We start from the raw sequence: 24,613 nt of genomic DNA on the forward strand, positions 1-24,613 counted from the left end.
TTTTTTAAAATTGCTCTGGTGCACGTCTTTCAGAATTTTTCAAGATTTTCATACACTTTTACTGCCTTCCTTGAATTCACTCAACTGCAGTTCTCTACGATATTCCAGCAGAACAGCTGATGGAACCCCGAGGTATGTTTTATATTTTCCTTCTGGTGTTTTAGTTTTAAGGACTCAGAATACGCCAGTAACATATACGCATCATCAGATCATCATGTACATGTATAATGTAGGCCCTACTCAAGTTGGGGTTCATTACCTTTAGCACCCTGTTCCTATTATAAGGGAACAAATTCTACTTTTTTCGAAAAAACCTATCTAAACAAGTTGTTGGGAATGTCCTTTTTCATATCAGAAAGAAAAGAGAACCTGAGAACAGGGCTTCTGGTTTGGGGGAGACATTTTTTTGGGTAAAACGGCAGCGTACGTGTACATGACCGTCCCACTGAGCTGTGAACAACAATTAAGCAAATGTAGTCCGGTTCCTTGCCCTGGATGGAGATTTATTTTGATGAATCCAAAATGCTTGATTTGGGTAACCAGACGAAAAACAAAATGGCATGATTGACTGAGTCTGAGTGGTTGTCTTTTGCCAAACTCGGGTTAGAAATTTGAGATTTCTTGCTTAAATATTGTCAAAATTTACCTATTGTAGGCCTAGGGGATTAGGATTGAGTAATCATTCCTTAGGGTCAAAATGTCAGTTAGTTTGAGAAAGTGGACTTTGTTTCTTTATTTAAGTTATTAGGCGAAGTTAAAAAATCTGTTTCTCGTCCCTGCCCACCCATATGGGTCTTTGTGCACAGAAGCTGTTGGACTTTGTTTTTCTGAGGTATGCCAAACCCAATGCACAAGCCAGCTGTTATGGGCCTACCAGACCTATCCCCTCAGAATTAAACCCTTTTGTACTGTTTGATTCTGTGTGGTTGGGGAAGGTTAGGGTTAAGGATGTTTCGAAATGAATGGGTTAGGCTTGGTTTTCGGTTTCGCTGGTTCCAGTCAGAGCCTCGCATGCAGTTTAGAAAGCTGCATCAAATGGCTGGAATCAGCGAAGCCGATGACTAAGCCTAATCCACTAGTTTCGAAAACGCCCTGAGCTCAGGCTTGAGCATGTGTTTAAAGAATTCTGGTCTGGTTCCCAATCGCATTTTCATTGATGCATTCGGACTTAGTAAATTGCAGGGGAGGGGTCAGGAAACAGTCTAGCGCGGCCAACGTTTTCTGTCACTCATGCATGCATGCACATCATAAGCCTGAATCTTGTTTTGTTTGGTTTCATCGAAGCGCAAGTCAACAAACTCTTGTCAAATGGTGATGGATACACTGTATGTTACAAGTCCAAAAGTTGTTACAGGTAAATGCCACTGCACTGTAGGCTATACCATTGGAAAGGGCTTGAATAAAGCTTTCCAGTGACACCAAGATGACCCTCTTCTCACAAAAAATAAGAAAGTTATAGTGAGAAAGAGACGTGAGTTGAGGCCAATGCTTATCTTTTGATCTTGTACAGGCAATACAAACTGTACAGGGAATACACAGAATGGATTGTGACTGAAACAAAAATTCCTTTTAGGTTTTAAGAAGCATGATAGAAATAGTAAAAGAAAATTCAGAAAGAAAAGAAAAAAGTTTTTAAAATCTTTACCAAAGTAAATATTATGGTTTTATAATTCCCTTAAAATCCATGTCCATTGGAAATGAGTAAAACTAAGCTGAGAAGAGCTGATGAAAGACTCTTAGCCAATCAGGAAGTGGTATTAGGTCACATGACTCACACTTAACATACAGCTTCATTTTCCCAATAAAAGTTCAGCAATACAATTTCTTTTCCAACTTCAAACATCACAGATGAAACTGTCATTTCCAATTAAAAAAAATCTACCGTAAACATCTATACACTTTAGAAAATCCATCAAATTCAATCAGAAGCAATAAAAACAATTTCATTGCCATAATTGCAATGAAAATCGTACCATGTAGGCATAAAGCTGAGATCACATACATATCGTGCCGGCGGAAAAAAATGTGAAAATCGATAGAATCCTTTCGAATTTCACAAATCAACTAAAAATAATCAAACAGTCAAACAGCTATTGAAAAGAGAAAAAGTAAAGTCATCTTTGATAAAATCATTGATGGTTTGATGACCATTCTGATGTGATATATGACCCGGTTGAGAAGAGTGAATTTCAACTAGATTTTTACAAACATTTTGTGGACAAAATAAAATAACCGACCTGTAATTACATCATCAAACTTTGTGTATTTCAGGTACATACTAGAAAACGTCACAGAAAAGTGGGTTCTGTGTAATTTCCGTTATTTTTAGACACAGGGAAATACCAACATGGTTGCGCTGGAGTGCTATTTAAAATCAGACCGGCAAAAAAACCCAAAAAAACCGAGGCCAATTACAAAATTGATAGTGCTGTTCAACAAAGTTTGTGACATACACGTACCTAAAGAAAGGTCAGAAATATCTCCCATCAAATTATTGTCCTATCAGCCTCACATGTGTGGCATCAAAACTTATGGAGCACAATCTGTTCAGTGAGATCATCCAGCTCTCTTGTACCCACTTCAGCATGGATTTCCTGCAAAAATGCCTTGTGAAACCCAACTAATTCAGTTTCTGGACGACATCGCTAGTAATATGCAGAGAGGTTGACAGACTGACGTGTGTCCTTGATTTCTCTGAGGCATTTGATAAGGTTGGGCATTGTAGATTTCTGGAAAAACTCCAGTTTCCTGAGCAACAGATCCCAGGTACATGTAGGGCTCATAGACGGTGCCACCTCTGACTCAGTTCCAGTCATCTCTGGGGTACCACAGGCATCAGTACTTGGGCCATGCCTCTTTCTTTTCTACATTAATGATATTGCTGGTGGTCTCACCTCAACAACACGTCTTTTTGCAGATGACACAATGTTGTCACTTGCAGTTCGGAACGAAAGTGATTCTAATCTTCTTTAAGAGGATCTTAATCCCTGGCTACCTTGGAGGAGACTTGGCAAATGGAATTTAATCCTGATGAATGTCAAGTAATTGGTAGGCCTATAACTCGCAAGAAAAGTCCCATCAACTACATGTATAAGTGCACCTTTCATAGTCATGAAATCAAACACATACAATCATGCAAATATTTGGGCATCACTGTTGCACATGATTTAAAATGGAGTAACTACATCAATAATATTACATCTAAAGCAACAACCACATTGAACTTCTTGAGACGCAACCTCAAAGTTCGTACAAAACATCAAGCAATTACGTGTAGCTTAGAAATCCTCTTAGGCCTCTTGTGGAAAACTGTTCAACAGTTTGGGATCCATACACAAAAAGTAACCAGCTGGAAGTTGTACGGAGGCATGCATCATCAGACCTCAAGTGTTGGAGTTAAATGTATGCTGAAAACTCTACAATGGGAAATTCTTAAAGATACATGTAGGCCGTAGGATTGTCTGACTCACAATGTTCTGTAAGATTCAGCAGGGGTTGGTTGCTGTTGACATGCCTTTCAAGTCTAGGAATCTTGATGCTCCGGCACGAACAAGAATTCCCAGGCTTACAAAATTCCATTCTGCTCCAGGGAATATTCCCCGCATATTATGTTTGTGAAATGAATGGGCGCAGGGACACGAACTGATGTTACTGAGTGTAGGACTTCTGTATTCCAAAAAACCAACATGGATGCCGAAGGGCATGGTCATGTAACATGAAACTTGAATAGCACCCTCAGGCTTACTTAAGAAAGTATTAAAACAATGAGATGAATTACAGACACAAATATTTCACCCCTTTGGAAAAGTCCCAGTTCACGAACAGTCAAAGTCTTTGAGGTGATGGGATGGGGAGCGAGCGCGGTGAGATCTGCGGAGTGGAGCTTGAGCTGGTGTAGTGGTGGGCATGTCCAAGGGAAAGCAGAGCGGTATGTCAAGGCTGTTGTCATGGTGAGGTGCTTGAGTGTGGGTTGCAACAAGTCGGTGGGTGTTCCAATGGGTACAGTCACTGAGTTGGTTGGTGCTGGGGCTGAACCGACGTGCAATCTGCTTTGGCGGCGAGAGTGAGGATGCCAGCTTTTGACTGCTGCTTGGGCATTTGACTCTAACCCAGTCACCAGTCTGGAACTGTGGCATCTGAGCATGATGCTTGGTGTCGGTGTAGGACTTGATGTTCTGCAGGCGTTGTGCAATTGATGATGCATGGGCTGCTACCTTGGCATTAGGCTGTACTGGAGATTTGAGAATGTCCAGTGGAAGGCAGAGGTCATGAGCCGATCATGAGTTCTGCAGATGTTATTTCTGTCAGTGAGTATTTGGTCGAGTGGTAGGTGCGGAGGATGGTTTGGATGGCATGATCAAATGTTTTGCCAGCTTCAAGATTGGCTTTCAAACCATCCTTGATAATGCGGTTGAAGCGCTCGACACCACCATTGCTCTGTGGGTTGTATCAGGCTGTAAGGCGATGCTCAATACCGAGGCTGGAGACGAAGGTGGCAAACTGGTCGGATATGAATTGTGGCCCATTGTCAGTTATGATGACTTCTGGAAGGCCCCATTTCATGAACATTTGCTGAAGGATGTTGGTCACAGTAGCAGAAGTGACTGCACTGTACTTGTGGTGGCAATTTCTGGCCATTTGGAGTGCAAGTCATGCACCACAACAAGGAAATGGTGGTTGGCAGGGGTGGCTTCAACAGGGCCAAAGATGTCAAGCTGGAGTTGTTGCCATGGTTTCTGTGGCCATGGGATGGGTTGGATTCCTCTAGTTGCTCTTTACATACACCTGTTGGTACCAATTAGTTTTCAGCTGGTATATCAACCAATGCCGTAGTTATCTTGTACATGTACATGACAATTAATCTGTGTGTTCTTTGCCTTTGAACAAGTGAAGGCCAGTCAAGTCTGTGTAGCAGATTTGTGACAGTTGCTGTTGTTTAACTGTACTGATTGACGATTAATCTTGCAGTTTGTCTCTGCACTTGCTCCAAACTGTACATACAGTGTACTGTACATGTATATTACCCTTTAAGTGTGGGCCCCAGGCAGCTGAGTATTCCAGCAAAGGCCGCACCAGTGTTGGAGTATTCACACACGAGTATAATTCGAGTATGCGAGAGTACTCCGCCCATTGATCAGTACTCAAAAATAAATTGTACTTGGCTTGTACTTAAATTGGCCTGTACTTGATTGTTTGTATTCAGATTTAGGGCATACTCAACTCTTCGGTACCCAGTACTCAACCCTTGTACTTGAGAAAAAAATTTGGGTACAGGTACTTCACTTTTTATTGATAGCATTTTTGGGTGATGTGTGATGAGCAAGGTTGTTACCGGTAATTAGAAAAAAAATAAAAAATCATAAGTTTTTAGTTAAGTCAGTTTTTTATTTAAATCAAGTTTTTAAAAAATTTTTATAAAAATGTGAGACAAGGTGGCTCAAATGTCTATTCAAAAGCAAGAAAATAAGCTGCATTTGGAATACTGTACATGTAGTTTTCTTTTATTGATTTGTTTTGTGACAAAATTAAACAAATTTGGACTTAAATTAAGAAATTTAAATCAAGTAATTCGATTCAATTCACTAACTACCATGTCTTAGCCTTGGTGAAATGCATGCAGTATCACACCTGTATTGGTACATGTACCCTCAGAGAAGACACTTCCTGCAGAGATAAGTACATGCGCATATACCAAGGACAAAGTGCATACCAGGTTTTAAACCGAACTCTAAGTTTTGACAAAAGTAGAGTTCACACGAATTTGTTAATAGAATACTTTTTTATGTATGCATCAAATGACTAATGAGTGAGAAACATGCCATGAACAACAGGTACAGTATACCTGTACATGTACATGTATATATTTTGCATGTTACGTGTGCAGGTACAAAATGCTGGTATTTTACCTTGCACTGTGTGCAAAAGACAGTCTCATTTTGTTTGTGATCCAACTCCACAGGAGCAATGAGTTATCTGTAGGCTTGATTAAAAATCACTTTATTAAGGGCATGAATTGAGGGGCTTTTAGCTATAATGACTAACGCTTCTAATTTCAATGAAATACATGTATTTGTAGAGAAGTACAGGTGTAAAAGGTTGATGTACACTGATACTTTACCACGTTAAACCATGGACATGATGGAGGAAGGACACAGAAGGAGTTTGAACTGCCCAGGCTATAACATCTAGCCAATTACAGCTTTCTGGCACACCTGATACATGTACGTTCATAGCCAGAGCACAGTGAATGCTTGCTATGCACCACCTGTTTCACAACCATAAGCCCTTTTGTACCCTATGATTATCACTGCAATTTTTCGCTGTTAATCTGCCTCCTTAAAATGTTGTGCACTGCAGTATAGGAAGTTGAATACATGTATTTGTGCCATCGATGATGCCTGGTACTATATGATCTGAAAACAATATCAAATTGAACGCTTATGCAGTTGCTTGCACATGTATTAGGCTGTGTGGCCTTAGTGCTCATGTGCAGTCATTGCCCTTATCGAACGCTTTCTTCTGGAGTTACATGTAGTTTAGGAATGAATAGCCAAGTTGTTTATAAGATATTGTGTTTTATTTGAATCATTTTTATTACGGTGTTTATACAAAAAGGTATTTCATGAGATCTCTTGAGCCCTCCTTGTGATGAAATAGCGCATTATGTTTGTTATGAACTTAACTGTCCCATGATGGTCAACATGTTGTTAGCCAGTCTTAGCCAAATTCATACAAAGACTGTGAAAAATGTTGTTTTGGAGAGACAAAATAAAATTAGAAAACATTGCATGGATAATGGAACAGCGTATCAAAGTTAAAAGTTTATTCATGATCTTATGTTGGGGATTTGTTGTCTCGATTTCCTAGTCAGGGTGATAAGTTGTAGTTAATGGCAAACAAAACACACAAAATATTGCTAGGATGTTACTGGTCCCACTTGTATGACCAAGCTGCAGGCAGTAATCAGGCATTTTGGGAATGTTTACTATTGTTTGTCTGACCAGGTGGCAATGCTCATCAAGCACTTTGAAGTGCCAGAGTTCTAACTCCTTCTGTTGCCTTCTTTTCTGGTTAAACTCTGAAGTGGGCAATTTAAATGAAGCATAATTAAATCATAATTATAAATCCTTCGCATCAACTACACTTACTGAATCCAAAAAGCTGATTTAAATCAAAACAAGTGGACAGAATTGAACGTAAAAATCTTGCCAACCCAGATTTGTGTAACTCATGTGCATTCATACATGTACTTCTTTAATACTAGGAACTGGAAAGCTCACAGAGGGGGGGATTAGCTGTTTAAAGTGTGCAAAAGCTGCAACATTTCCAATCAGTACCAAAAAATTCAAAAATTGAAACATTTTTGCCTTTTACCCAAAAAATTAAATACATGTATGTTGATTTAAATCAGTGATTTTTTCAAAAAAATCATTTGATTTACACCATAAGTCAGGATTTAAATCGGTGATTTTAAATCAGACAACCCTGGTGATGAGTTTGAATGTGTTTCTGCATTCACAGCTTTTACTATAGGACATTCTAGCACATGTATGAGTCGACTCATGCTCCGTGAGCATGAGTGTGTCATTTCCCACGGTACACACGTGGACTGACTGTGGCCTAGGTCTTGTTGCATTTTTGGTAGCTTTTCCAAAATTGAATTTGTTGGCGATTTCCAATTTGCGATTTTGTTTTATCCTTTTGCACTTTATTTTGTCTCTTTTGTAATTCTTAGACATGAGGTTCCATGATTTTCATCATTTTTCTACCCAAATGTCTCCGTCTTGGCAACAAATAGTTGTCTTAGGTGTCTACCCAGTTATCCATGATTTGTTTGGCCATTGTTTTTGATGAAAATACTCAGTGAACACAACCTGACATGGAATTTATTGATCTGTCAATATGTAAACATTTCTGCACAATTAAAACTGGAAAGTGTTAATTACAGTACTTGGTAAAGGCGATTGTTGCATTGAGTGTTTGTTTTAAGTATTATGCATCGATACTCCGACTCAGCCCAGTACTCGACCTTGAATGTACATTTACTCGTACTCGGTGCTTTGGACTCAGACTCATCACCAGTGTACCTGTACTTGGACCAGTATAGGCCTACTCTGGACTGCATGTTAAAAAGATAAACAGAGAACAACTGTGTGAGAATTACATGTATGTTTGCGGTTTGGATTTCCTTCGTTTTGTAAAATTTTCTTCAGTTCGCACTAGTTTTCTCATCATTTAGTGGAGGACATGGAAATAATTTTCAGCTTTCTCACAATTCTTTTATTGTTAGAAAACGTTCTGTGATGTTTGAGAGGATTGTCTTAATAATAAGGATTGCCTGTTAAAATAATCCATACTTGCCGTTTTTCTTCCATAATGAATTTCATTACCAGTTGAAACTCATAGAACGCTGTGCAGCACTAAATGAAAAAGGTTCAAACTTACATTGTACACTGTAGCAGAAAACATTGAACATACATGTACATGTACTATGCACATGAACTGTATGCAGTTATGAACCCATTGAAATGCCTTTTCTGTTTTCTTAATCCATAGCTACAACTAACAGCTTTCCTTGCTCTCTCTCTCTCTTTCTCACTGATATTTTCACCAAAGTAAAAAAAGATTTTCCTCCTGTTTTTACTCCAGTATGAGCCATTTACATCATAGACACCTGCTGCTGCGGTCTGGAAAAATAGCCACGACGTGCAAGCTTATTTTGGTAACAGTATTGTCACAGAACCAGTCTTCTAAAGGTAAGATTCGCAGATTATCACTCTACTTACTATAATAACAAGTGCTCCAAGTGTTTCTTTTCCTGTACACTTGCCTGCCAGCTTGGTTACCTTTGATGCCACAAGTGTTTTCATTTCAAAACCATCCAATGAATTGTGCCAAACAGCATCATGAAATGAAGATTAGTTGGGGTTTAGTCATGTCACCCAAAAAGTTGCACATTTACTACAGAAAAACCTGGTTAGTACAATTATCATGTTTGTTGCTCAACAGCTGTAGATCAAGCCACCATATACATGTACATGAGCTACAGGGAGAATAAATCTAGTCAAACAGTCTCAGTTGATATTCATTTTTTCTTTGGCAATTAATGTTAAATGTTCTTTTTGCTTTCCTTTTACATGTACACAGAGAATTCTTGCCACAGTGTTGATGTACGTGTACAGTACATGTATCATCATTCGAGAGAGGAGAGTTCTCCAGAGACACAGGAGAAGTCACTGCAGGTTGATGCTACCAGTTGCCTGAGGTCTCTACAAGTTGCTGAAGGTCACTGTTGGCCCAAAATGTCACCTGACCAAAATGATGTGCACTGACAGTTCCACAGTGTGGGGTGCTTGATGTCACCAGAGGTCACCGACTGCCACTGCTGATTTGATGATGTGGGCATTAGACATTTGGATTCTTCACCAGCAATTGCCATTCCATAGTTTGGATATTGTGTAGTAAGAGCACACTCAGAACAGAACTGATTGGGGCAGACCCCTCAAGTCAGACTATACATGTAGGTACAACTAGTGCTCGTCCTACAAGTTTGCAAACAGAAAACAGTCCTTTGTTGCCTGTAGCACTGAAGGACTATACCCGTTTTGCTTCCAGCAGTAGGATACTCAGAAAGGGATATGCGGAATGAATCAACTTGAGTTAGGCAGATCTTATTCTGTCAAGTTTGGTGTACTGTTAATTGATGCCAGTTACTCACAGAGGAGTTTCAGCTTTTACAATGAATGCTGCGGTACATGTTTGTTTGTGCATTCATGTATGTGCCTGATTCAACTTGTCTTGTGATGTCTCTATCTACCAAACTGGATAATGCAAGAGCCATCCACGCTAAGTATAGAAGGATGCTGTGTCAGCCTAGATCAACCCCTTCTTTTTTGAGATTTAGCAAGATGGAGAGGCACTCACTTGCTCTAAAGCTGAGACCTATCCAGCAAGCACACCAAGAGCCCTGTATAATGCCTTCATTGCACAATTTGATGTTAACTCTTGCGGGATGTTCTGAGTGGTTTCTGCAGGTCTTCCACGTCTTAGTGACTGTGCAGATGAGCTCAGCTTGGGCACATGTCCTCTAGCAGAATGTCAGACAAACCCTTCAACACAATTCATCTCTGCCCATGACTATGATACATTCCAAGCTTGAAAGAGAGAGCAAGTTTGCCGATAAGCCCTTTTAGACAGTCGTGTGATGGATGATCTATACCATGACTTGTTCCAAGGAAGGAACAAAGTGTGCTTGGGAGATGCAACAGTTGCTAAGGAGATGCCAGGGATGTGTGCTGCCACAGCCTACTGGGATGTGATGACATGAATGCCATAAATGAACTGACTCTTGGCAATTTGAGGCATATACTGCCATGGACACTCGAACACAGCATGGAACTTGAACTCTTAGAATATGTCAAAGAGCACTTGACCTCTCTTGCCTGAGTGTCATAAGGAATCATTAAGGTTTTCTTGGATCACAAAAAATCATCCTTGGGTAGGCCCACTCTAAGTGAAGTATTTCAAGGATGATCTTTACAAATTGGTCAGAGCTTTGTAATTTGTTCTTTCCTAGTTAATGTGCAACATTATACCATGAGCTGTAACAGACTGGTACCTCACAATTGATTGAAAATGAATGTAGACTGTCTGGTGGACTTCATCCTTTCAAAAAGGATTTTAAAAATCTGGAAATGGTTACCAAATTTCAGGGCAGCCAAGGGCAGGAGAGGTGGAGTATTAGACACAGCTTGAGATGGAAAGACATTCACCTGAAAGGCAGTCAACAACCTCTTTGAAAACTTTCAATTATTTCCATTTTTCATACTTTCATTCTTTTTTGTACTGGAAGTCGATTTCGGTTCCAATTCTTTGTTCTGTTCTGTAAAAAGTAACCCCCTAGGGACCATTGAAATCATGCACAAATTAACCCTAAACCCCCCCTCCCCGAGACCATTGAAGTCCTGCATAAACTTGTTGGGTTCTGAATGGTTGGGGTTTATTTGGGAAAAAAACTGAAAAATTGATGTTGCCTGCCTGAAGGTGTTGTCAAAATGATACCTTAATATCAAGTCATTGTTAAGGTAACTTGGCTCTCACAAAACCAGCCTATTCAGTGGATTTTTGCTTTGGTTTGCATGTTTTCAACCAACACGAAATGTGTTATCCCTTTTGAGATGAAGTACATATACATGTATAAGGAGTCATATTTTACTTAAATCAGATTGAAATAAGCGCTGTGCCACTTTGGCTTTCCAAACTTTGACTCCCATCACAGAATTTTGCTTAAAGAAATCTTGATCTAACAAATTTCAGCAGCAACTTTACAATGTTACATCATTTACAGAATCTGTGGATACATGTAATGCTTGCTGATCCAAAAATGTTTTGTGGGAGCCAATTACATTGTACGTTGAGCATATGATGAACGGAAGTGATTTTAACAATGCCTGTGTGGTAATATTTTTGTTGGGTACAAGATTAGTCATCTGTCATTGAAGCTAATTTGTGGTGAACCTTCTTTTTTTCTTGAATGAATCTCTGCACATCTAATGCTGATAGAAACAATCTGTTGTCTTATTTTGCTGTTGCCTAAAGCAACAAATAGTGGAGTTTGAAAGTCAAATACATGTGTGGAGTATGAATTCCTGAGGATTTGACAATTTACATGTAACTATAAAAATCTACTTCAAATTTGAAGTGGGAGCAACAAGCAAACAAAAGACATTTTTTTTGTCAAACTTTCTCGCCACATTCAACAAACAATGAAAAAGGAGCCATTATTTGATTTTGCAAACTGTACATGCTTGCAATTAGCAAAACTTTGAGAAACGTTGCTGTTTTTATTTATTCTGATTCAGATTTCTATTCAAAGATTGAAAGGCATTTTTTCAAAGAGTGTTCTACGTACTTGTTGAATGTTTCGATGTGAAATGTACAATTTTTGAGTTATCAACTCTGATATCAAAACAAAATTTATATTTTTGTTCTCATTGGGTCATTTATGAAGATTACTCTTGATTGCACAAAAGTACTTGTAATTTAACTTACTTTCTCTCACAGTACATGTGATTCTAAACATATATCTCCTTTCACCAGACTAGTCTTGTGCCCATCGTATTATTATGCATTTCTGGTATGATCAGCACCAGCACGTACCTAAAATGTAAAATCATCCATTCAGTTTGACTCTCAACCGGTACTTTGAGGAAAAGTACTGGTAACTCAATTCCACAAATTTCTTCAGGATTCAAATTTGAAGTTGTCAATAAATATGTACATATGTATTCCTGTTAGAGGAATTTTGGGCGAAAAGTCCTAAAGTTCAAGCAGATGTACATATTTCTTTCGAGGAATCTTTCACAGGTGCATCATGGGGAATGCCAAATCTTAATTACTCTCCCCAATTCATCGCTGCCAAAGAAATGATTGCATGTCTCTATCTCTGGTGCTGATTGTACGATTTATGCCATCATAAAAAACCCAATACATGTAACAATGTATAACAATCTATTACTTCATGTTTCACCTACAGGCATTCCATCCTAAAATCACTCGAAGCCCAATGCATGCAGGCCCCCCCTGCTGCACACCCGGGTGGTGTTCCCCGCCCTGCAGGCACCGACAGGCCTGGTGAGTCGCCCCTGCTGTCTGTCATCGGCTGGTGGTTGGCTGTTCTTTGTGTGTGCACCTTCTTCCTGCTTCTTGTTGTCTGGGCGATCATGGATACCTCAGTTGACTGCAATGGGTAAGGATCACTTGTGCTCTTACGGTTGGCTTGCTTTCCTTCAAAGGAGCTGGCATCGAGGCTGCTTGTACGATGTGTTACCGTGGCAACCAATGAATCCATCCTGCACTCTTAGGATTGCGAATTGAGGGATAACTCTTGCACCTACTCTTGATCTGACACCCACAACTTCAGATGTCCACAGTTACATCGTGTTTTGAATCAGACAGAGGAGGTGTTTACCCATGCTAACTTTTTGTGAGTTATCTCTGATGTTTCTCAGTGTTGTGAATTTTAGGACAATTGTCGTAACTCCTGTTTGTGTTGATAACTTCCTTGTGCAACTCCTAGATCGATCTGCATTGTATTGTGTTACCATGTTCCTAAAAAACGTCTCAAAGAGAGAGCACTTGCAGTCATTAACATCATTAACAAAAAGAAAGAGGTGTAGATGGTTTATTTTCCAAGCCAGGAAATCTTTAGCTTTGAGCCATCAGCTCATAAAAACCAGCTATTCTGATTTTGGAAGCACACATAAATCTTTTGTAAAATATTCACTCATAAAATGGTTCTTGTAACTGAAAGAAACTGCATTCTTAATCTCAAAGCCAGTATCCAAAAAGAGTCCTGCTGCCATGGAGATACTCTGATTTGTATTCACAAATAAGCCAAAACTTTATCTTTAAACCTGTTCCTGATTGAGAAGCCGTTGCAAACTGAAAGTTAATCTAATAGATTTGAATTCACTCTCAAAGAAAGTGTGCCAGAGTAGTGTTTGTGAAAGGATCTGAGGTGAAAAAGCAATGTTATTCAGATGTAAACCAGTTGTTGAGAAAAAAATGAAGTTGAAACGTTGGACCAATTTTCATTGGAATAAATCAACTTTGAGGAATTGTTGTGCCAGCATCTATGTGAATTAAAAATGAAATGCACTGCTCATTGTAGCAGATTTAATGACTCCAAAATACATTCTGGTGTATCAAAACGGGAATAACATGGTAAAAGGAATGAGGGACATCATTAGAAAGGGCCAAACTCTTGAATTTGTAAGGAGAAGTTGTGCAGAGATTGGGAAACCATACTGCCTCCTTGCCAGATGATGGATGCGGTGGACAAGATGCCCTCTGCATCCTGACAAGAAGCTGTGGTGTCAGACACGGGGAGCCAGTCCTGCCTAAAGGCATCCATGGTAAGCTTAATTGGAGTTTGGAGGATCAATTCATGCACTGATTGACAAGGTTGTACATCCTCACATCTTGCCCATTGAACCCAAAGTCCCAAATTGTGTGTCTCATGGCTAGGAGTCATGCTGCCTGTATGTCTGTGTAATAAGATCCAATGGCTTTGTGCATGTAGTCTTCAGTCTTTGGCAATACTGTGTGATGAGGGCCCATTTACACTGACGAGTGGCAACAGAAAAGTGGTTTGTTATGCAATGAGAAAGTTATACACAGAGTGGAAATCCATTTGGTATGCTGATAGCTTCCGACCATGCCAGTGTTCCCCATAGGAAGAATCAAAGACTCAATGAACGCACGTCTACTCTCACTCCAACTGTCTTTTGGCCAGTCTGTGTTGTCATACATGTACCTAACAAGGGCACTGATTGTCCAGAACACATAGTTTCGGTGCAAAGATCACTCAGGTTTCTGAATACAACAGTCTGTCAACCTCTTGTACGGGTTGTCTGCTCTCGATATCTGCCCTGAGTTGAAGTGCACCCTCACTGGCAAAAGAAAGACAGACTGGTATAAATTTTTCCAACTGGGTTCTTGCATGCATTCGGCGTGCACACAAAGACAGTAAATTCCAAAATAAGTTTGTTGCGGGTACTCTGCGTGCTCAACATCAAATGGGCATAAACTTGCATTCCTATGCAGTGAGTTCATACCAAAGGACTGTCCATTTCATTCAAAAACACACCCTCTTTTGTTCCCGCTCTGAGCATAAAAACAGCCTCATAGGAATCCCTTGTGTGCGATATTTGTTACTGTGTGGGATTCTGTTGTCACTTGTCTGTGTAAATGGGCCCTTAGAAAGGAAATGACTACCTGAAAGTGGACCTGAATTGTAGTAGAATGCCTTATAAAGGCATTGACAGTGAAATTTGGTGAAATTGCTGGCTTTTAGAGACAGATACAGCTGCACTCGAAATCTGCTCAGAGCTGTCTCAGTGAAAATGTCACCGTGGAGTATGTGATTCAATATTCTCTCCTCTTGGCTTGTTTTCCAAACATCTGGAAACTGACTGACTGGCTGAATTCAAGCCATTGGCAGTAGGGCTCTAATGTGTCTCACTGTTGCAGCTAAAGACAAACCTGATTGTCTGGACAGAGAGAAACAGCCTGTATCAAGGTGCCATCAGTGATCAAGAAAGGCATCACATCAAATGATACAAGGCACATCAATGGATAAAACTTCCACCCGTGTCAGAGTTCCAGTGATCATGAGTGCTTGAATGCAGCACAGTGAAGTGCAATGGCACATTGTAATGCCGTCTGCACCTGGGCCATGATAGCTCAAACTATCAAGTGCTAGAATCTGGAGAGCACATGTACCCCAGTGGATGCCAAGTAGCATTCTTTGCTCTCTAGCAGAAGTGAATAAAAGTCACAGATTCTGTGATGGTCATTTGATTTATGTGAGTCACAGGTACACTGTAAAACAAGACAAACTTTACATGCCTAGCATACTGACAAGATCTTGTCATGTGGTTTCATCCCAGTTTCACTGCAACACGTCGTTCGTGTCTTGATTCCTCTTTCAAGACGTTCAGGTCCACAAATAGCTTGGATTAATTGACCACAGCCTAGTCTTTTTGTAGTATGCAACAAGTCCCAAACACGTTTTTACCTGAATGCCTACACCTTCAAGGATTGAACAAATGTTATAGGAATGGTTCACACTGGTATAGCATATTAAGTTTCAGTAAAGTTCAAAAGCAAACTTGTGCAAATGAAAGGAAAAAACCAAAAAAAACATTTGATTGCAAACCTTCATCACCAAATGTATTACCAATTTGAGGCTTTGTGGCAGAAGACGGAAGAAAAGAATGTCTGTTTTGTATGATATTTCATTTGTACTCTGCCATACTCTTAAAAGAGTACTTGCTAGCCGCAGCCTGTAAATCTTGTGCTTGTTCAGTATCCTGCCCCCGGCAGCTAACATTGCATGTTTATAGGTGGAGAACATTTGGGACCTGTTGCACTTGTATTGCCAAAGACTGAAGACTAACCAGCTCCATGTATTTTTTTTAGTAGAAACTTAAAGCTCATACTAATCTCGTTCAAGCAACCCGTTGCAAGTACATGTATAATTGTACTGATGCAGTTGCACATGATTAATTCTGTTGAACAATCAAGTGTAGCACTGTGCTCCCACTACTTGAATGTACCATTCAAAAGTGTTGTAAGCACACAATTCTGATTTCTGTCACATCAGGTATTACTTAGGATACCAGCCTCTTTTAATCTTTCTGTGCAACATTCTGTGTGATGTTGCAAGGCTGTGCACCAGCTTGTTCATTACTGAATTACTTTGGGTCATATGTCAAAGATAAAGGAAACAGGCCTCTATTTTGATACAAACATTGACACACAGTATAAAGAATACATGCAAATCTCATCAACCAAATTAGTTAGAGGATCAGCACTGTAAGAATTATGCTTAGGGACTCCATTTAAAAATAAAAACACATATAGAGCCAGGTTATTTGTAACATTGCACCCACAAAAATGTTCAGAGTACAGAAAGTGATACATTTGTCTTATCAATCCAGATTAGTCGATTTTTGTAACCTTTTTCCTTATGGGAAGGTTACTTTTTCCAAATGCTGCTAATGTTTAAGTTATAAAACTTCATAGTTTGATGTCCCCTCCCACAAGATTTTACATTTTGGGGGTGGTACATGTACATGTAGGATATTACCTTTAGTTTAATTTAAGCATTGAAGCTGTAAGGTTTGGTATAGCCTTAAATCAGTTATATTTCACTGAGAAATAAAGTCAGTCAGCTTTATGCATCTTATATTTTACATCAAAGAGGCCCATTTTGGTCAAAGGTCACTTACATGTAGTATGTACTTGAAGCTGAGGCAGGCCCTAAGAAAATCTGCACAATCAAATCAGAGATCATAAGCGAACATAAATGAGTAACTTTACCATGTTGCTTAAAAATGTTGACGGTATTTGCAGAGTGGACTCAATTTTTCCCAAAAACGTTTTTAAAAATCGTTAGAGGGGAGTTTTCTTGAAGTGCTTCAAGTTTTAAGCATTGCCAACCACTGATGCCACTTAAAAAAACAAAACAAAAAGGCATGTCCATGTACGCTTGCATGTCAAAATAATTACGTGTATTAAAAAGATGTAGACCAACATGAAAAAGATTAGAAAATACAAAAGGAAATGTAGTATTGGCAACTAATTTAGCATTCCAAGTTTGGAATGAGCAGTGAACGACGCCAAACTGTGATTCAAGATGAACAGGCCTTCCGTATGGAGTAAAAGGTCACTCAGCGAGCTTTCGGAACCCTTGGCACCATCTGGCTATGGGGATTTTACATTGGTCCATCCTATCACATTCGATAATTTATGGAAAAATAATTCCTTACTGAAACCACCCATGAAACACTCATGTTGGAATTTTACCTTTGTCCTCCTCAAGTAATATTTGGAAAAGTCACCTGGAGATGGGTAAAAAATGAATTTTAGTATCGACCTTTCACGTCCAGTGATATCGCACCTACATGTAGGTCTCCTTGTTCATGCACGTTTGTTTTCACTCGCCGTGCTTTCTTGAAAACAAGATTGTACAACCTTGCAGAGATTTACCTACCTGCTGTTGATAGGTTCCAGATTCCGTTGAGTTGACATCATGAGTTGTTGTCAGCAAAGGTTAGATAAAATATCAGAATCTTTCGTAAAAGTAGAATATTGCTTTATGTTTATTACCTTATAAATTATCAAAATATGTAAAATATTTTGATATGTTTTCTTTTGGTTTTTACCCACAGACTACCATAATATTTCAAATCGTAAATATTCATCTGCATAAGAGAGTGCCGTATTGCACTGTTCTTCATGTATTTAGATTTTCGGAAGTGATGGGTCAATTTTTGGCAGGATATTTCTCTTTTAGGTCAGGTAATTTTTCAATTTCTATAAATTGATATACTAGCAAATATTTTTCAAAGCCCTTTTTCCAAGTTGGATTTTTAAAAAAGAAACTGAACGAGAAAATATTACAAATTCTAAAATCTTTGCACATTACTTTTCCTATCTAAGGGTTCCAGAAGGGTGCCATCAGGGGTCATTCAGGCTCTATTTCCTGAATGTACACAAATCTTGGAGGTTCATCAAACATATACTCAAATGAAATTGCAATCTATCTTGCCCATAATTGAACATTTATTTCTACAGTGCAGGGTACAAAGACAATTCATCCCTGCACATGAATAAAAAGTGTTGCACTTTAAATAGCAGTGGCATGGATTGTTAACAGAGCAGATATCAAAGCCAACATACTATTTAAATTGGGGATTTTTTGGAAAGTTTATGTCAGTACATTCAACAGTGGTCCGATGCAGTGCGTACTGTTGCATATACCAAGACTCCGTCTTTACATGTATTACAACACGAGATATATCTAGTAATGAAACGACGGATTCCTTAAAAGTCCACCGGCACAGTACCGGTAGCTCATAAGCCTGAAGGCGCTTGAAAGAAACCTGACAGTGTAAAATCAAATCCATATTAAAAAGCAGATTTTCTTGTGGCCTGCCTCAGCTTTGCATGTGAGCTATACACATGCACAATCCATTTGTTATGTAGACATGCAGTGTATGTGTACCCCAAACGTTGCCATGTTAGAAGACACACTATCTTTGGGTTGATAGGAGTGAGGATGTATAACCAATTGTACAGTGCATTGAATTGATGAAAACTCCAATTAAGCTTAACCATGGGTGCCGTTGCAGGAGCAGGACTGGTAGAATCCCTGTGTCGTCACGATGCCACAGCTTCTGAGGATGCTGAGGGGTAGGTAGCTGCCGCATCCGCAGTGGCATAGCAAAAAAATGGGGAGTGTTGCCTTGATAGATATAGGAATTGCTGAAACCAATATGTTGGCCGTGTTGGAAAGAAAAAGAAAGCAAAAACGAATGGACATTTTCATAAAATAACGAGTTGAAAATTCAGCCACCTTTTTCTTCCAACAGGGTCCCTGTCTCAAAATGAGAGATCAACTTGATTTCTATGCCACTGTACATTGTTCATCTGGCAGGGAGGCAGTATGATTTGCACCAAAGTGCAATTGCAATGTGAGAATTCTCTGTAGTAAAATAAGGAAAACCAACAAAAACAGATCTGGAAAAAGTAATGCAATTAAACCGAAAAAACAAAAACAAATAAGTATTTATTCCAAATCCCAATTGAGGGGAATTCAACAAAAAAAAAATAAACAATTTATTGAATTTGGCCTTGTTGGTCTGAAATATTTTTTGGTTCAAACAACAAAAAAATGAGAACTTGGAATCAAATGCAACATTTAGAAAACAAAACAGCATTGTAAATACAACTATTCATCTTTATATTGGTGGTTGCACTTTGCAAAGTTCAAATATTTGTAAACTGACCGATGATGGCACAACATATTGCTTTTTCACTTGATGTACTTTTTTACTTATCTATTATTATCCAAAAGATAGAATGAAAAGAATGAAACTGCTTCTCAGTCAGGAATAGTTGAAAGCAAGTTCTTTCCCCTTGCTTCAATTGCTGGTTGCTTGCTGCTGTGTGATACATCTCTTTTTTTGAGTTACTGGTTTCCCCCATATTGCATTTGCAGCTTTCATAGGACAAATTTGGTCTCATTAGCTCATTGTCACAGTAAAGTGACCTCTTGTTTTGGCCCCAAGTCCTACAAAGGACTCATTTAGATATGTAGTTTGTACATTTTAAAGATGGAAATCCTCTGTATGAGGGATCAGCTCTCTGTAAGCTAATTGTTGTCCACACATGAAAAATAGTACATTTACCGTGTTTATACAGACTGCTTTTTGAAAAAGGAACATGGTTTATGCAGTATTTGTAGGTTGTATTGGAGTTGTCATGGAAGTTATTTATATGGACAAGGGCTACGATAGTTGCCCTAAAAGTTTGTAACATTGTCAAATGTCGTAGAAAGCTTGCAAAATGTTAGAGTGTGTTAAATGCTTCATCTGGTTGATTCAGACACAGAATGTAACTTGTGGCTCTGGAAATGTCGGTTGCAAAGATCATGACGAGTAGCCCGTGTGGGAGGGTTCTCTTTGATGAACAATTCTTGGGAGTAATGGAGAGATCACTGGTATCCATAGCAACACAGAGTATAAACAACCAAGATGCCCTACTTTGATAGAAAAGCATTGCCGATGGTAAGAGTTCAAGTGATCCTTGTCCTGTTGGAGTTAACTGAAGTCATTCATGAATGCTTGGATTTCAAGAGTGGGGAAATGTGTGCACATGACGAAAAAGCGATCACTAGTTGGTGCAGATAGTTAGGGGTACTCCCTGGTCTGAAGGTGTCTGTAGGGCGGGGACACACCACTTGGGTGTGCAGCAGGGGGGGGCCTGCATGCATTGGGCTTTTTTTTTGGCCACCCCAGAGGTCAAAGTTGAAAGGTCAGGTCAAAGTTGAAAGGTCAGGTCAAAGTTGAAAGGTCAGGTCAAAGTTGAAAGGTCAGGTCAAAGTTCAAGGGTCAGGTCAGAGTTCATGAATCTGAATTAACAGAAAACGCCATATAAACAGTATCTACTGGAAAGCATATTTATTGAAACTCAACAATCTGACTGTATTATCCAGTATTTTACTTTGCTAAAACTTTTAATACAATTAAATTGGTCCAACCCATTCTACTCATCTACATGTATTCTCGTTTTGGTGTCAATATTTCTCACTGTTATGCCTACATGTTTAATCGAGTACTACCCACTGTAGTACGATTGATTGCAATTAGTCAATGGTCTTTTTATGAACACACTACATCACATTGTAAGCTTTTATGTAGCGCCCTCCAGACAAATGACTTTTCAAGCAACTTGAAGAACTTAAAGGGATGAGTGTAAACAACAAACTTGTGAGGGGAAAAAATCTTAAATGTATGAATTGATGCAGTGCATTCATTGGTGCATACATGTAGACTGGAAACACCAGAAATTCAAGATACGAATTGAGATGCAAGACCTGCTGTCCATTTCACAGTTTTCTGCTATGACATATTGTTTGTATAACAGATACTTCACCAAAATCCAATTGCAGCACTCCTACTTGAACTCTTACATACATGTACAACTTCTGTAATGAACCTATATGCTGTCAAAATGGAACAAGTCTGTGTCCAGTAAGCATACAAAACGATGAACAGCATAGATACAACTGTTTTCAAACACTGCCAACTTGATGCGGAATTGGAGAGTTACATTGTAACTGTAAGGTTCTAACTGCATGCTTGGAAACTTGCGAAATGGACAGCAGACCCCCCCAAGAAAAAAGACACACAAACCAGACCTACAAATTTATTGCAAACAATAAAAAAGTCTACAGTGGCACATCATGCGTAACACATACAATACATTTTCAGCAATTAGGATCAAAAGTTTCCGTATTGTCTACCACTGGTGACTTGTTTCTTAACCATCCCTTAGAGTGACTTTTTTCTTTTAGTTTGTATTTTTAAATCGAAAATTAAAAAAGCTGCGTCAAACATATTTTTCATGAAAACCCATCATCATGCCTTAAACAGCAATTACACAAGTGTAATTTGAAAAAAATAAGGGACTTTCAGGACAGATTGTGAAAAAAATATGTTGTCCACGATGAAAAACAGCTCTTATGAAGTTGGGATTTATACATGTATATTCAGCACTGGCCAACACAACTTTAGCTTTCTCTTTTTTGGTGTAATTAACTTGCAACCACTCTTTTAAATTAAATTCCCTTTTTCAGGCGGGGGGCTGGATTGTCAACATTTTCATCTTTTGGAGGCAGGCAATCAACCAGCTACCACATGAACATATTAAGACCTCAGAAAACAATTCAAAAGTGCATTCCCCCCCAAAAAAATGCTATATAAAAAGCTGGGTAGTAATGAATGTCATTACAGAAATCAGTACAGAAAGTATCACCCATGGCCCAGTTTACATTGCCCAACACATCTGCGCATTTATGACTCTACACTGAATCACCATGTGTATGATAATGTGCCATTGTAGACTACATATACATGTAGCTCTCTACATACATTACAAATTGAAAGTCACCTTTTCGATGGGAGACTTTGAGACGCATGGTGGCGGCAGACAAACCGGTCCTTTTCTATAGTTGTGCGCATGCTCACTAACACGCATGCCTAGAACTGCACGCGCATGCCCACATCAACCAAAAAGGACCCTTGTTTTTTCTGCCACTGTGCGTCTCAAAGTCTCCCATTAAAAAAGTTAGAAATTTAAACAACCAAAAACCAGGCACATGTCTGAAAAACATCTCCAAGTTCACATTAAAAACTTATTGCAAATGAGGGCAAACGGGAATCACATTTGAAACCGATGTTTTCAAATCACTACATAGGTTTTAAATGCTGCGTCTTTTCCAAAAAACCTTTATATATCACTGAAAAATATCTCCAGTTGACAACAAAGCAATGTTCCTCAAATTATTCTTGTACTGGAAAAAAAAACTTTGCCAGAACATCCTTTGTTGATAAGTTGCCTTCATCATTCATCCTAATTGATGTTACTTTACTTCAAACTAAAAACCTACTGACATGTGCCTGCTTTTTGAAGAAGAAATTAATTTTTTTAATAACTACATACCGCACATACATCTTTGTACTAATGTTTCAGTGCCTAGTGAAATGTAACACAGTTGAAGCTTCATACAAGCTCAAGACTTTAGGATAAATGTAACCTGCTCCATTCAAATCAAAATTTTGAAAAATAAAACACTCGGCTCTCTTAGTTGCTGTAGCGTAATCACAAGAGAGAAAGAAGGCCAATAAGTTTGAGTAATTTGCTATGTAGTCATACATTTAGAAACAGTTTCTGACAAATCTATCACAAGATAACAAATCAAATAAGCCAAGACTCCTTTGTGTGACAATTCATGCTTCGAAGGTTTTTAAACACTGTCCTTCAAGAAGCAGTGATTACTCGAGTTATTCCTGATTTCAATGGAGCTGGTCACTTAATTAACTCCAAGCAAATCCATAGCAATGGAAACATGACTGGTCATGAAAGTTTGGCAAAACTATACAAAGAAATGTCCAACTGCATGAATTAAGTTCTCCTCAAAGTGCATTTTTCACGGGTAAAAATGTAATCTGCTGATGGCAGAAGCTCCCCCCCCAGACTTTTTCAACTGGGGGCAAATTTGACATCACAAAAAACGGTAGTGATTTTTTTCTCAAGTTGAAATACATGTATGTTCAACTTTTGCAAATTCGTAAAACAAATATTTGATCTGCCCTCGCAAATTTGAGTTCATTGTGCATTTCGCATGAAGTATGAACCGGCTTTAATGGAGGTACGGTAGACATCAAGTGTTCCCCATCTTGGAGGATAGAAGTTCCTCAAATGATGACAGCACAGAGTCCTGAAATCTGTTGGATGGCCATTTAAGAAGTCAGCATCATCACCAAGTCTCAAGTTAGACATGGCTGATTACAAATCATCTGTTGGACAAAAAAAAGCAGAAATTTGAGGTCTCAGACAGAGGTAAACGTGTAGAACACAGAGGATTCTTCACTTAACAGCTGATCTTTATCACCTTTTTCATTGAGGTTTGTCAGATTGTACGAAATATCAATAACTGGAGCACTTATTAATCAAAACCCTCCTTTGCTATAACTGTTGCAGTCAAAATTCCTTCCACTTGATTTGCCCCAGTACATAGACATGTAGGGGTCATTCGACTGATTTTGACAGGACAACTTTGTCAAGAATGCATCTTTTGCATAGGAGGGTTATAAATCCTTTACTAATAGATTTTCCTATGTGAGCTCAAGTTTTTGTTTTGTCTGTTTTTTGAAACACTAGAAATGAATTTTTCTTTGTAGTGTGATTACTTTTCAACTGCCAACAGCACATAAATTTGCTCACGACACTTTCCTACTGTTAGGCTTAGTTTTGGTGACTGAACAACTTCAAGGCAGTGATATCACGGCTCCTTGGCCTGCTAATCACGAACAAAGAACAATCTCTTACTTCCATTTCTACATCTGATTCTTGTACTCATTTCTTTCTCACAATAAGAATGTTTTTCCTATATGAAAAATCTAGTTTTCATCCAAAAATGGCATTCATAAAAAGTGTTTTCTGCAAAAAATATTAGTAGTGGTGCAAAAAGGGGAACATTTTAGTGGAGAAAAAGTTTAATTTCCATTTCCTCAGCACAACTCGGTTGGACATTGCAGCACACATGGCAGCAGAGACATATAAATGTCACTATCATTCACCACACTTCCTCTTGTCACTCTGGAAGTAAAAGTTAATCTGAGCAAGTTACTTTTGTTTGCACTTGTTTGTTTTTTCCAAACCATCCCCATATACTTGCCAGTTTCCTCTTTTGACTGTTTAGACAGAGGGAAGCTGCGAGTCTTAATGATGTATCAAACTTAAAAACAAGGTTTAATTAGGCTTGCCACTGTGAGCTTTGAGCATGAATACATACAACAGTGGTAAGCATTCACGGATAGTATCCAACTGCGTACCCGATTCCTTTAACAGGCAGGTATTGCGGGGGGGGGGGAGAGCCTAAATGGACTCAAAACACATTTTACTCAGATTTTTTCTCACACTTTTATCAGCAAGTAATAGCAAAGAATGGGATGCTTGCCTTTCTGAAATGTGTGTC

The 24,613-nt window shown here is 38.9% G+C and overlaps 2 long non-coding RNA genes across 2 annotated transcripts in view; one reads left to right on the forward strand and one right to left on the reverse strand.

Moving 5' to 3' along the window:
- On the forward strand, positions 1-20,627 carry LOC110983801 (uncharacterized). The gene is made up of 3 exons (XR_002598783.2): positions 1-132; positions 8,650-8,756; positions 9,148-20,627. It is a non-coding gene; the product is annotated as an uncharacterized LOC110983801 (long non-coding RNA).
- LOC110983799 (uncharacterized) overlaps positions 20,515-24,613 on the reverse strand; it is a 28,870-nt gene continuing 24,771 nt past the window's right edge. Inside the window, exon 4 of the long non-coding RNA XR_002598782.2 lies at positions 20,515-23,432. This is a non-coding gene — a long non-coding RNA (uncharacterized LOC110983799). The remainder of the gene's footprint in view (positions 23,433-24,613) is intronic.

This window comes from Acanthaster planci, linkage group LG02 (assembly GCF_054643075.1).
Source record: "Acanthaster planci isolate LZ-2023a linkage group LG02, COTS_SCS, whole genome shotgun sequence".
In the NCBI taxonomy this organism is placed as follows: Eukaryota; Metazoa; Echinodermata; class Asteroidea; order Valvatida; family Acanthasteridae; genus Acanthaster; species Acanthaster planci.